The following is a 15,023-nucleotide window of genomic DNA, read 5'->3' on the forward strand; positions in this document are numbered from 1 at the left end:
CGTTGCCAACCTAACTCCAGATTATGTGATAGTTGTGAGTAACGTGAAAGAAGGACACTAGCCGCTCCTCCTATAAAGCGGCATTCTTTTATCGACCGTTCTGATACCTGTAATGCAGAGTTAAACTGTCTCAAAATGGCGCCTCAAGGATAGGAGACGATTGTACCAGCCGTAGAAAATCATCTTGACGGCAGAACCCTCGGGTTGCAGTGAGGAAGAGCTTCTAGTGTGGGAGTCGTTTGAAAACTCGGGTTTCGAAGGAAACAGCCGACTGTGCAGAAGACCCAACCTTCCAAGTCCAACCTCAGTTCTAATTATCGTGGGTCTGGGCTGGTAGCTCAGTTCTGCTTTGTTGCCAGACACCGCTTCTCTGGTGTCTCTCTGGTGTACTTCCGCGTGAAGGACGGTTCAGACATTACACAAAGGCTTCCCTTGCAACGGAAAGCGCCATCTTATGGGGAATTGCTTACTCCTAAATTAGTTCAATTACAAGCAGCAATATTTACGGCGAGCACCTGTATACAGGGGCATCGTTGCTGTCTAGCTGGTAGCCGGTCGCTGTGGCCGAGCGGTTCTAGGCGCTTCAGTCCGGAACTGCGCTGCTGCTATGGTCGCAGGTTCGAATCCTGCCTCGGGCATGGCTGTGTGTGCCGTCCTTAGGTTGGTTAGGTTTAAGTAGTTCTCAGTCTAGGGAACTGATGACCTCAGATGTTAAGTCCCATAGTGCTTAGAGCCATTTGAACCATTTGTCTAGCTGGTATCTCTAAACTACATAAAATCACTAATCAAATTTGGGTTTTTGAACACCGTCTTCTGCAAAACCCACCGGATTTCTTCTTTTTTCATGTTAACTAACACGTTTCGATACCTGTCTCTAATCTTCTGTGGATCTCTTTTAGTTCTGTAAAAATGTCATGTCAAGTTCGTGGTTGTTTTTCTATTTTAGGCCTGAAAATTATAACGTTCTTATCTTTTTTTTCGATTGCTTAACTCAATCTAGATTATCTGTGGGAGCGCATTTCCACACGTCCTCCTGTTTTTATGCCTTTTATTGTCAGACACCTACTCATCTCCAAAACAGTTCTAAATAATTTCCAAATTTTTGAAAATTCTTTATCATGAGTAGCGGTTCTGTATGTCCTGAACTTCCGTTTTTCGTCTAGTTGTTCATATTTCCTGTATTTTCGTTTTCTACAGTAACTACAGATACGATTTCCTGCATCAGTTTTTACACAATTTTTACACAAAAACGAGATTTCATGTCGTCAGGCTCATACCTGTTAAAAATCATATCACCGTACTCCACTCAGTAAATATGTCGATTTTTAAAAATAGAACACAAAATTGACTTTGACCCTCCCGTAGCAGCGGACAATACGTGTACATGGACAACGCAATTCACCCACCTGCTGCAGTAATAGTGAACAAATAGATATCCAAAATAATGGAAACAAAAAGTTTATCGTTTCTACATCAACATGTAGATGCAGATCTACATTCACATGGATTACTCTGCAATTCACAATCAAGTACCTGGCAGAGGATTCACCGAACTATGTTCAAGCTATTTCTCTGCCGTTTCACCTTCGAACAGTGTTTGGGAAAAACGAAAGCTTTAATCTTTCCGTCCGAGCTCTAATTTCTCTTATTTCATTACGCTGATCATTTCTGCCTATGCAGATGAGGAGACAGTTACTAATTGAAATTTCATTAGAAAACCCTGCCGCAACGAGAAACGTCTTTGTTTTATTGAGTGCCACCCCAATCCGCTTATCACAACCGCCGCATTCTCTCCTCTATTTCGCAATAATACAGCAGTACTCCAGAAGAGGACGGTCAAGCTTAGTGTAGGCAGTCTATTTAGTAGACCTGTTACATCGTAGAAGTGTTCTGCCAATAAACCGTCGTCTTTGTTTCGCTTTCTAGGCAATGTTTTCTATCTGATCGTTCCAATTAAAATTATTCGTTATTGTAATCCCTAAGTATTTACTTCAATTGGCATCCTTTAGATATGTACGATTTATTGTCTAACCTAAATTTAGCGGAATACGCTACGCAGTCGTGTGAACGACTTCACACTTCTCATTTTTAGAGTGGTGGTGGTGGTTAGTGTTTAACGTCCCGTCGACAACGAGGTCATTAGAGACGGAGCGCAAGCTCGGGTTAGGGAAGGATTGGGAAGGAAATCGGCCGTGCCCTTTCAAAGGAACCATCTCGGCATTCGCCTGAAACGATTTAGGAAAATCACGGAAAACCTAAATCAGGATGGCCGGAGACGGGATTGAACCGTCGTCCTCCCGAATGCGAGTCCAGTGTGCTAACCACTGCGCCACCTCGCTCGGTTTTTTAGAGTCAGTTGTCCGTATAGTTATCTGGTAATGTGTCTGCTAGTGGAGAACTAACCTGCGAATTCGTAGTCTCATCATCGATAGCTCTGACTTCGGTCATCTTTGGTGGCACTAGTGTCCAATGTGTGTGTGTATTACCTTTCCTGCATCACCGAGGTATTAAATTTGCATATACGTCGCCTGTCCGTTGCAGTTTGGTTTGAAAATGGCGGGGTGTTCTCCCGCCCAAATATCGGCGGTCGCTGAAAGCGTTACCTGGCTGAATTCCAGGGAGTTATCTGATTGTTTTCTGTATGTGTCAAAGATGATGGAATTATGACGAGAAAATCTATCTCTCTCTCTCTCTCTCACACACACACACGAGGGAGAGAGAGAGAGAGAGAGAGAGAGAGAGACAGAGAGAGAGAGAGGGGGGGGGAGGGGAGAGAGAGAGAGAGAGGGGGGGGGAGGGGAGGGACAGAGAGAGAGAGAGAGAGAGAGGGGGGGAGGGGAGGGACAGAGAGAGAGAGAGAGAGAGAGAGAGAGAGAGAGAGAGAGAGAGAGAGAGAGTGTCATGAGCAGAAAAAAAAATCCCCTGTCCGGCTAGGAATCAAACTCAGGGCTCCTTCATCCAGAGTCACTAACACTAACCTGAAGACCATGGTCTGCTCACAAAGGGCTGAGGAAGGATGGAGGGCGAAGGGAAGGAGGAGAGACAGAGCTACAAAAGTGGGGGGGGGAAGGGGGGAGGACTGAGAAGCAGGTTTTTAGGATATTCGAGGTCGTGTCAGTACTATATTTTACTGTAAGAGATGGGCTTTTATAATCCAGTGTTTCAGACACTGTTTAGTTACACGGTGTTGGGTATTTGTTCAAAACTTGCTCTCGTTGTTTCACTGCTTTTGGAATGTCCTCTCCTCTATTTTAAGTTTTTGATGATAATTATTGCTTTCTCTGAGAGTTTGGAATCAGTCACAATATGTTTTGGGTGAGTTTTTTCCTGTAAGAGATAATATACAAAAGTGGCGCGTGTATTGTCACCTTTTAAGACTCTTACATGTTCAGAGTATTTAGTTTTAGAATTTCTACTCGTTTGGCCCATGTAGGTAGACAGATCTACAAGTTAACTGATAGATGCGACTTTTGAAAAAATTGTCTGAGGTGTTATAAACACTGCACTGTATTCAGAATGACATTTTCACTCTGCAGCGGAGTGTGTGATGACATGAAAGCTCCTGGCCGAATAAAACTGTGTGCCGGACCGAGATTCGAACTCGGGACAGAAGAGCTTCTATGAAGTTTGGAAGGTAGGAGACGAGGTACTGGCAGAATTGAAGCTGTGAGGACGGGTCGTGAGTCGTGCTTGGGTAGCTCAGTTGGTAGAGCACTTGCCCGCGAAAGTTTCAATCTGCGAGGAGGTTTCACTGCACTGTATTTTTTGTGCGGAATGATACTCGTTGTCAGAATGATACCCTCGCTGTGGACGGTTTGTTGCTAGATGCTAATACCCGTATGTGCCATCCAGTCTTCCTCGTAACAGTATCGTCCAAACCCAGCAACACGAACCAAATTATAGTAAAAATTAATATCACTGCTAGTCACCAAAGGTTTGTTAACCTCCAGTTAACCTAATTCCGTTGTGACATTAAATTTTGCACCCTTGGTATGTGTCATCGTAGTAGGGCTGATAAGGAATCGAACCACAGGCCTTTCGATTCCTAGTCTGGCGTTTAACCACGGAGCGACATAGACTGCTTTTTATTAAAAATGAAATTCCTCCAACTGTACTTAAAATTTTATGTTTACTTCGTTACTAGTTTCGACGTCGCGTCAACGCCATCTTCAGGCCCGTACACTTTGATGAAATCAGTTGTGTGTGACTCAGAGTAGAAGTCCTCGGTGAGACCAACACGTGCTCCACATGGATGGCGGGCAGTAACTCAGTTACCATCGTTTTATCTAGTATTTTTCATGTTTACGGGACTTCTTAATTCCGTATTTCGAGAGAAACGACGAAGGCGTGATATGTACGCTTTCCTGCGCTCTGGTCAATTCGCCCACATCCCGAAAGTGGTAGCTGGTCCGCTGCTACTTTATACACTACTGGCCATTAAAATTGCTACACCACCAAGAAGACGTGCTACAGACGCGAAATTTAACCGACAGGAAGAAGATGCTGTGATATGCAAATGATTAGCTTTTCAGAGCATTCACACAAGGTTGGCGCGGGTGGAGACACTTACAACGTGCTGACATGAGGAAAGTTTCTCATACACAAACAGCAGATGACCGGCGTTGCCCGGTAAAACGTTGTTATGATGACTCGTGTAAGGAGGAGAAAGGCATACCATCACGTTTCCGACTTTGATAAAGGTCGGATTGTAGCCTATCGCGATTGCGGTTTATCCTATCGCGACATTGCTGCTCGCGTTGGTCGAGATCCAGTGACTGTTAGCAGAATATGGAATTGGTGGGTTCAGGAGGGTAATACGGAACGCCGTGCTGGATGCCAAAGGCCTCGTATCACTAGCAGTCGAGATGACAGGCATCTTATCTGCATGACTGTAACGGATCGTGCAGCCACGTCTCGATCCCTGAGTCAACAGATGGGGACGTTTGCAGGACAACAACCATCTGCACGAACAGTTCGACGACGTTTGCAGCTGCATGGACTATCAAATGGTTCAAATGGCTCTGAGCACTACGGGACTCAACTGCTGTGGTCATAAGTCCCCTAGAACTTAGAACTACTTAAACCTAACTAACCTAAGGACAGCACACAACACCCAGCCATCACGAGGCAGAGAAAATCCCTGACCCCGCCGGGAATCGAACCCGGGAACCCGGGCATGGGAAGCGAGAACGCTACCGCACGACCACGAGATGCGGGCATGGACTATCAACTCGGAGACCGTAGCTGCGGTTACCCTTGACGCTGCATCACAGAGAGGAGCGCCTGCGATGGTGTACTCAACGACGAACCTGGGTGCACGAATGGCAAAACGTCATTTTTTCAGATGAATCCAGGTTCTGTTTACAGCATCATGATGGTCGCATCCGTGTTTGGCGACATCGCGGTGAACGCACATTGGAAGCGTGTATTCGTCATCGCCATACCGGCGTATCACCCGGCGTGATGGTATGGGGTGCCATTGGTTGCAAGTCTCGGTCACCTCTTGTGCGCATTGATGGCACTTCGAACAGTGGAAGTTACATTTCAGATGTGTTACGACCCGTGGCTCTACCCTTCATTTGATCGCTGCGAAACCCTACATTTCAGCAGGATAATGCACGACCGCATGTTGCAGGTCCTGTACGGGCCCTTCTGGATACAGAAAATGTTCGACTGCTGCCCTTGCCAGCACATTCTCCAGATCTCTCACCAATTGAAAACGTCTGGCCAATGGTAGCCGAGCAACTGGCTCGTCACAAGACGCCAGTCATTACTCTTGATGAAGTGTTGAGGCTGCATGGGCAGCTGTACCTGTACACACCATTCAAGCTCTGTTTGACTCAATGCCCAGGCGTATTAAGGCCTTTATTACGGCCAGAGGTGGTTGTTCTGGGTACTGATTTCTGAGGATCTATGCACCCAAATTGCGTTAAAATGGTATCACATGCCATTTCTAGTATAATATATTTGTCCAATGAATACCTGTTTATCATCTCCATTTCTTCTTGGTGTAGCAATTTTAATGGCCAGTAGCGTAATTTCCGCACAGTTTGGTTATTCCCCGGCGTGAGTTCATGAAGTTTGTCGGCAGCTTCGCCGTGTGTAACGTTGAGGGATCTCACACACATACGTAAGCGCTGGCAGGGACGCGTATGGCCAGCGCAGCTATCACTCCGAATTCCACTCTTGCAATATTTATTAAGGACACAGCAACTTCCAATTTTTTTTCTTCCCATCGCATTCTGCTTGGAGGTTGCTTTTGTAAGGCGTTCACAGCCTTCCATAGCTCCCCACTGTTCCATGAGAGCGTGTGCTGCAAAAGTTTGTCCTCCGCGAATAACGGGTGACGAAAAATTGCATTAAACTTCGTGGCCGTGGCAAGTAATTACGGGAGTGTGGGGAACTTGAGCGAGGCAGTTTTTCCACGGAAAAATCGCCACTGCGTCCCAGTTTCCAAAGTGTTTGTCGCAACAATGGGTCCCAGGCGCGTCCTTTGGTGCTGAATAACAAAATTTTATCCGTCGGCAAATTTTGTCAGGCGTGTGATTCGCTACATTCCTGTGGATTAATTGAAAGTTCATCCATTTCGTGGTTCGCAGTGTAAATGTTTCACTTCATATGCAGACAAAGGCCCCTCGTTGAGTACACCGCTCGGATCACAGAATGAGATTTTCACTCTACAGCGGAGTGTGCGCTGATATGAAACTTCCTGGCAGATTAAAACTGTGTGCCGGACCGAGACTCGAACTCAGGACCTTTGCCTTTCGCGGGCAAGTGCTCTACCAACTGAGCTACCCAAGCACGACTCACGCCCCTTCCTCACATACTTTTGCCAGTACCTCGTTTCCTACCTACCAAACTTCACAGAAGCTCTTCTGCGAGGACGGTTCGTGAGCCGTCCTTGGGTAGCTCAGGTGGTAGAGCACTTGCCCGCGAAAGGCAAAGGTCCTGAGTTCGAGTCTCGGTCCGGCACACAGTTTTAATCTGCCAGGAAGTTTCGGATCACCGAAGTTTAGCAACGTCACGCGTGGCACGTATTTGGTTGGGTGACCGCCCGTGGACGTCACGCATTGTTACTAATTTTCCCTGTTTTATGTATCCACTAGCGCAGAAATCCGGCGTCGCCGAGGTAGTTATTTATAGCTGTGCGTCCACGCCCGTGCTACGCAGCGTCTGGCATTGTTCTTATGACGTCATATCTCCTGAACTGTGTGTCATACGATGATATAATTTTGTACGGACATACGTGGATACTGTCTGAAAAATTTGTTGCAAATACAAGGTGTACATGAAATGGAGCACTCTCAATTATTTATACACTCACGCTCATAAATTAAGGATAATGCTGATACATGGTGAAACAACGCTCTGGTGGGCGGTTTGCGGGTTTAAATCACCTCGGCGTATGACCATGCGGTGCATTTCACCTGCGGTCGTCGCACGGTGGCGCTGGCAGCAGTCCACATACGCAGTGGTTTGTTGGTGCATGTCAGAGTACAGTGCAGCGAGTAAGTGTGCAGACGTTTTCAGATGTGCTAATGGTGACTGTGTGTTGAAAAATGGCTTAAAGAACACATACTGATGACGTTATGAGGGGTAGAATACTAGGGAGACTGGAAGCTGGTCAAAGCCAGTAGGTCGTAGCACGGGCCTCCGTGTGCCACAAAGTGTGATCTCAAGATTATGGCAACGATTCCAGCAGACAGGAAACGTGTCCAGGCGCTACAGTACGGGACGTCCACAGTGTACAACACTACAAGAAAACCGATATCTCGCCATCAGTGCCCGCAGACGGCCACGGAGTACTGCAGGTAGCATTGCTCAGGACCTTACCGCAGCCACTGGAACAGTTGTCTCCAGACACACTGTCTACAGACGACTGAACAGACATGGTTTATTCGCCCGCAGACCTGCAAGATGCATTCCTCTGACCCCTGGTCACAAGAGAGCCCGTAAAGCGTGGTGCCAAGAACACAGTACATGGTGATTATGACAGTGGTCCCAAGTTATGTTCACGGACGAGTCCAGGTATAGTCTGAACAGTGATTTTCGCCGGGTGTGAACCAGGAACCAGATACGAACCCCTTAATGTCCTTGAAAGGAACCTGTATAGAGGTCCTGGTTTGATGGTGTTGGGTGGGATTATGATTGGTGCACGTACACCCCTGCATGTCTTTGACAGATTAACTGTTACAGGTCAGTTGTATCGGGACGGCATTTTGCACCAATATGTCCGCCTTTTCAGGGGTGCATTCGGTCCCACCTTCCTCCTGATGGATGAAAACGCACGGCCCCACTGAGCTTCCATCGTGAAGGAGTAACTTGAAACAGAAGATATCAGGCGAATGGAGAGGCCTGCCTGTTCTCCAGACCTAAACCCCATCGAGCACGTCTGGGATGCTCTTGGTCGATGTATCGCTGCACGTCTTCAAACCCCTAGGACACTTCAGGAGCTCCGACAGGCGATGGTGCAAGAATGGGAGACTATACCCCAGCAGCTGCTCGACCACCTGATCCAGAGTATGTCAACCCGTTGTGCGGCCTGTGTACGTGTGCGTGGTGATCATATCCCATATGGATATCGGGGTACATGCGCGGGAAACACTGGCGTTTTGTAGCACATGTGTTTCGGGACGGTTTTCTCAACTTATCACCAATACCGTGGACTTACAGATCTGTGTCGTGTGTGTTCCCTATGTGCCTATGCTATTAGAGCCAGTTTTGTGCAATGCCAAGTTGTGTGACGCCACATTCTGCAATTATACTTAATTTATGAGCATGAGTGTAGGACAAGAATCACACATTGTACACGTGTCATACATGTCATTTTGAAGAGAAACCCTTTAAGTTTTTTTTCCTCATGTATACTGCCACAGCATAGTTTGGTAATTTCCCCGATCACCGGAACTCACTCCGTGTGACTTTTTTTTCTGTGGGGACACGTTAAAGATCTGATGTATGTACCGCCTCTACCACGTGATATGGCAGAGCTCCGGGAGAGAATACGGCAAGCGACTGCCACATTCGGCAATGCCATGCTGGGACGGGTACGACAAGAATTCGATTACCGTATTGCCGTCTGCCGGGTCACTCGTGGTTCGCATATCGAATATTTGTAAAAAATACTTTCACTGTTCCTCTTCAAAATGCAATATATATGACATCTGTACAATGTTTAGATGTTTGCAATAAATAATTGAAAGTGTTCCCGGACTTTATGTGCACCCTGTACAGTTATTACGTCAAGATTCATGCGGTACTTTAACAGCATGAACAGCTGAAAAGAAGTGAGCGATATTTTTTTTTTTTTTTTTTGCTTTCATAATTTTGTAGGAGTTGTCGGCCATGAAAAGTTTATTTAAGGTTTTAAATTACGTGTAACGTTTGTTGCAAGTAACTAAGTGCATTCATCCTCAAATACTGGATGAATGAAGTCTGGGTCTTCATGAGTCACGGGATACGCCCCTTTTTCACCCGTACCCCGACCCCCACCCCTTTGATAGTAAGTCGTCCTTATTCGCACTAACTGTTGCGTGACAACAAGGTGCCAGTGTACCAACATTGATTTAAATCGGTTCAGTGGTTTCAGAGAGCATGTGGAGGAAACAAACACATGCGCCTGCGTGCGTGTGCACGCGCAGACACACACACACACACACACACACACACACACACACACACACACACACAACCCTACCTACTCTTAACACACAAATATCAGACTTCTCGAAGAAAAGATGCCTGTGTTTTGCGTCTTTTGCGGCTTTTTAAGAAGGTCAGCGCCGAAGTATTAGAACAAAGAGATTTTTTATATTTTTTATATTTTGTAAGGTGCTGCCAATAAAACCTGCATCGTATACTCCGCCGCGGGAGAGACTTTTAGGCAGTAAAGGTTCCTGCGCTCCATACGTGACTGAAACGTAAACAAATCGTAAAATCTGTAACAATGAGGAGTACCCCACTCCACAGATTCTAACAAGGGAACCTCCCCCATCACACCCCCCTCAGATTTAGTTATAATTTGGCACAGTGGATAGGCCTTGAAAAACTGAACACAGATCAATCGAGAAAACAGGAAGAAGTTGTGTGGAACTGTGAAAAAAATAAGCAAAGTATACAAACTGAGTAGTCCATGCGCACGATATGCAACATCAACGATAGTGTGAGCACAGGAGCGCCGTGGTCCCGTGGTTAGCGTGAGCAGCTGAGGAACAAGAGGTACTTCGTTCAAGTCTTCCCTCGAGTGAAAAATTTACTTTCTTTATTTTCGCAAAGTTATGATCTGTCCGTTCGTTCATTGACGTCTCTGTTCACTGTAATAAGTTTAGTGTCTGTGTTTCGCGACCGCACCGCAAAACCGTTCGATTAGTAGACGAAAGGACGTGCCTCTCCAATGGGAACCGAAAACATTTGATCGCGAGGTCATAGGTCAACCGATTCCTCCACAGGAAAATACGTCTGATATATTCTATACGACACTGGTGACGGCATGTGCGTCACATGACAGGAATATGTTGTCGACCCACCTAACTTGTACACTTGGCGAATGGGTAAAAAGATTCTTCTACCTTGACCGATTTAGGTTTTCTTGCGGATTTGATAATCACTCCAAAAAAGTGTTGAAACCATAAGATTTTGTCACATAAACTGCAACAAATGAATGCAAGTTTCATAGTCGCACAGTTTTCCCTGTGATCTGTCAAAACATATGTTTTTAACGTTTTCAAATTTTTCCGTGTGTAGACCGTCAAATCCAGCATATGTCCAAGCAAATCTGAACATGTCTTGCAATTTTGAAGAGCGAAGTTGATTATGTGTGAGTGCCTGAACTTTGATAACTGTCTGAAAATAAAAAAATTAACCTTTACGCTCGAGGGAAGACTTGAACCAAGGACCTCTCGTTCCGCAGCTGCTCACGCTAACCACGGGACCACGGCCGTCCTGAGCTCACACAATCCCTGATGTTGCCTATGTTGTGCATGGACTACTCAGTTTGTATATTTTGCTTTTTTTTCTTCATAGTTCCACACAAATACTTCCTGTTTTCTCGATTGATCTGTGTTCAGTTTTTCAAGGCCTATCCACTGTGCCAACTTATAACTAAATCTGAGGGGGGTGCGATGGGGAGGTTCCCTTGTAAGGAGTAAGTCAAAATTAATGTTGATTGTAACCGTCTATTAGTTTCAAACTAGCGTTTCTGTAAAATGAGTATGTGCTTCGAAACGTGACATTACAACTGAGCTTCCCTCACACCCTGGTGGATGTCAAAATGGTCAGCCTCGGATGACTATGCCGCTACTCTGGTCGTTTCCCATGCGCTCACATGCATTTAAAGAGAAAGGTGCCGCACAATAGATAATTAGTAAGACAGGGGGGGGTCCTAGCAAACGTGAGATCCGGGTATTGGAACTAACTGAAGAAAACAAACAGGGTGTTCATCAACATTTATCACTGATTCTTACAAGATTCTCTGCTAACAATTTTTGAGTAACGGATTATTATTGGATCAGTTCAATCACAAGCAGTATAAAGCATCAGAAAACTTAACTGTTAACACAATCAAGGGTTAGATAATTCAGGTAGATGGAATAGAGCTGTAATCTGAACGTCGTGTATTGATAGTTGAATCTGCCGTGATCGCCCACTGATTTCCAGTTCCTGCCCAAAGAAAGAAAAAATTACACATGCTGCTAACATTTCGGACTGATGCGTGATGAGCCTGCAAAATCTCGCGAAGGTATTGGATTCTAAAATGTGCCCAGCACTAATACCGTGCCTATAATGCATATCCGTTCTCTCATCCGTCACTCCAAAGCTGTTATCTCCCGTCACTGTCAGATTTCTGATGCGTGAAGCCAAGTAGCTACCGTGCACTGCCACCGACTGCGACAAATCGTCTTAAGAGTGTGTGTGTGTGTGTGTGTGTGTGTGTGTGTGTGTGTGTGTGTGTATTCCTAAAGGACCAAACTGCTGAGGTCATCGATCCCTATACTTACACACTACTTAAACTAAGTTAACCTAACTAATGCTAAGAACGACACTCGCATCCATGCCCATGGAAGGTCTCGAACCTCCGGCGGGAAGGGCCACGCAGTCCGTGACATTGCGCCTCAAACTGCGCGGCCATTCCTCGCGGCCTCTTCTTAAGGGGAGGTTTACTACCTTCGAAAAAAGCATGTTATTTGAGAATTTTTTTCTCAGGATGTGATGCAGATATCAATGTCAAATTTGGTCAACATGTTTATTGGTATTTCCTCTACAAACTGGAGTTTTCTCGACCGGAAACGTCGAAGAGCAAAGGCGGAAGTGCAGCCGGAACGAAACAAAATTTCGATGTAGATCTTCACGTGTGGTATGTCACAGGTCAGCCGGCTCGTCTGAAATCAAAATTTAGTTGACGTTGGCGAAGTATGTAAGATTCTTTACGAGTTATACCTCAGTTAAGTTATTTGGACCATAGGAAACAAAATGGTCGCCATTTGAAACAAAATAGGGGTTTTTCATCGATTTTTCGAATTCGTCGGCCAAGTAAAATTATTTATAGTTGCTGGATAGGAATAATAGTAGTACAACTCCTAGACAATTTAGTTAGCTTCGTCGGAAACAAAGGATCATGCCAATCAGTTCAGTGGATTTGAAGTTACCATACCGCGCGATAAAAAGAACGTCATTTCGAGAAAATCGCGTTTGAAGTTTTGACTACATATAAATGCAATATTATGCAACGTACGTTCCATCAGCTATTCCTTATCCATAAACTAGTCCTTCCTCTTCCTCAAAGAGGATGTTCTGCTCGATCTGGGCCATCCTGCGCTGCTCCAGAGCCGCACGTACTGCCGGTGACAAACGGTTTTCGGCCGCTTGAATCCGGTGGTCGTCCGAATGCTTGGCGAACTGCGTCGAATCGGAACCCAGGGTGACGTCCATCGTTGTCATGGTCTTCAGAATTGCTGAATACCCTTCGTTGAAGCTGCTCTCTGCCAGGAAAGTCACAGTCTCCAACAGTCTTCGCACCAGAATGCAAATGTTTGGGGGCTAACTTCCAAACACACGCGTTCAATCTTTCATTTGAATTTTGTGTGTTTCCTCCCAAGCACCGGTACAATACCGCGTCCTTCGAAAGAAAAAAACTGGTGCGTGAAAAAGGCTGATTTAAAGCAGGTGCATTTTTTCATTCAACCGCGAATAACAAGCATTTCCGTCGTGTGTTCTGAAAAACCGTGTCAGGGGTGTTTACTTTCATGGATCCAAAAATGTAATTTAAAAAAAAAATCAATTTTTTGAACCAAAAGATAGTAAACCTCTTCTTAAGTCTCTAAGTCAAGTGTTCTCCGTCTAGAACCGGAGTCTTTTCTCTATCAATAACAACGATGAAGTGTAGTGTTCTCTCCCCCAAGGACTGTGCGGAACTCGTTGTTGTACTGGGAACTGGTATCAAACGTCCCCTCTGTTCTCGACTCGGGAAGTCCACGCAACTCTAGAGCGCCAGTGGGAAGTGTTCCGTAAAATACCGGCCAATCTATAGTTCAAGGCACAATGCAATTAAAGAACATTAACTGCCAGTGGACACTGATTTATACCAATGTGGCAAGATGAAGATTTGAGCCGGAATGGGATTCTAACGTGGGACTCCTGTTTACCGGGAAGATCCACCTTCCATCACACCATCCGGATATAATGACTGCCACAACCACACAAACTACTCTAGCACTCTTCTCTTCAGACCAAAATTCTCAACTTACACCACGCACTACTGATGTTGTAGGCGCGTAAAACCTCTCTTGTAATTTTCTCGGAATTGCCAGAGGAGTGCGCCAAACTATTTTCACATTATGTTGTTTTAATGGCCTACTAAAGGTGTACGAAGTCTGAAATAAATCCGTGAGCCTAAAGTCGTGGCCTGCCCTTGTAAGTAGATTAATAAAATCAGACCCCGACGGTCTATCAGTATTTATCTCGCCCGCTAACTGGAGCAAGCTCTTTTCATTCAGGCCGCCCGGGATTCGAAACTGTGGCAGTCGGCTTAGGTGAAGACAGTACAACGGTAGGCAAAATCGTATACAAAGCTTGGCTGAACGCGGTGTACTGAGATAGCTGGCATAGGTTCTCAACCGTTCTCTCTCAGAAGACAAACCCTCCTGTGTCACCATCTCAATCTGTTCGGTGTTGTCGTATGTGCACCTGAAGAAGCAAATTTTGGAATGCAGCAATTATTCTAAAAATCGGAAACATCCTCAATAAATCGACGTTACTGACGTTAAATGTTCCCAGTATTCGCGCATAAAAATGTTTTCAAGTTCTCCAAACATTTAATAACAAAAACGCCAGTAATTTCAATGTTCGGCGGAATTCGTATCATGTATCCCGCTACGTGTACGGAATTGCTGCTCAGCTACGTGATGTATGGGTGTTGTGTATATTTCGTCGATGTGATAGTGATTTATCTAACACTAGTAGTACACTGTAAAGTTGCGATGGAAATCTGTATAACACTGGATGTTTACTTAAATTTGAATGAAGAAGGATCTTCCGTGCACCTTATCTTTTCTATTGGTTTGGCCTACTTAGGACCGTATCAAATATGACTTTTTTCCTTCTTTCTTTCAAGTAGTTTTTCACTCCCTATGTTGTTCCTCCTCCCGTCTGTATTGTGCCTATATTTTTCTTCGTTTTCTCCTGAGAACCCTTGAAACTTCATTCTTTCACTCTGAACTGCTCTCGTTCTCGTACTTCTTCCTCCGTTACTTCGATTTCTCAAAAATCTGCTTTAAGTTCTTTGTTCCACTTGATTGATGTTTTTTGGCTTCTATCAAAACGGATATCAATTCTTTCGTTGTTATTTTCTCATGTATCCTTTTTAGGTGTCCATAGAATACAACTCTTCTCTTCGTCAATGTGTCTAATGCTGTACTTTTTCATCAACTGCTTTATTACTACTCAAGTTCCATTTCCCATTGTCGTAGTTTGGTCTCAAGACTTTCCTGGCCATTTTCCTTCTTTTCCATTTCACCTACATGTTTCGC

Source organism: Schistocerca americana, chromosome 10, assembly GCF_021461395.2.
Source record: "Schistocerca americana isolate TAMUIC-IGC-003095 chromosome 10, iqSchAmer2.1, whole genome shotgun sequence".
NCBI lineage: Eukaryota > Metazoa > Arthropoda > Insecta > Orthoptera > Acrididae > Schistocerca > Schistocerca americana.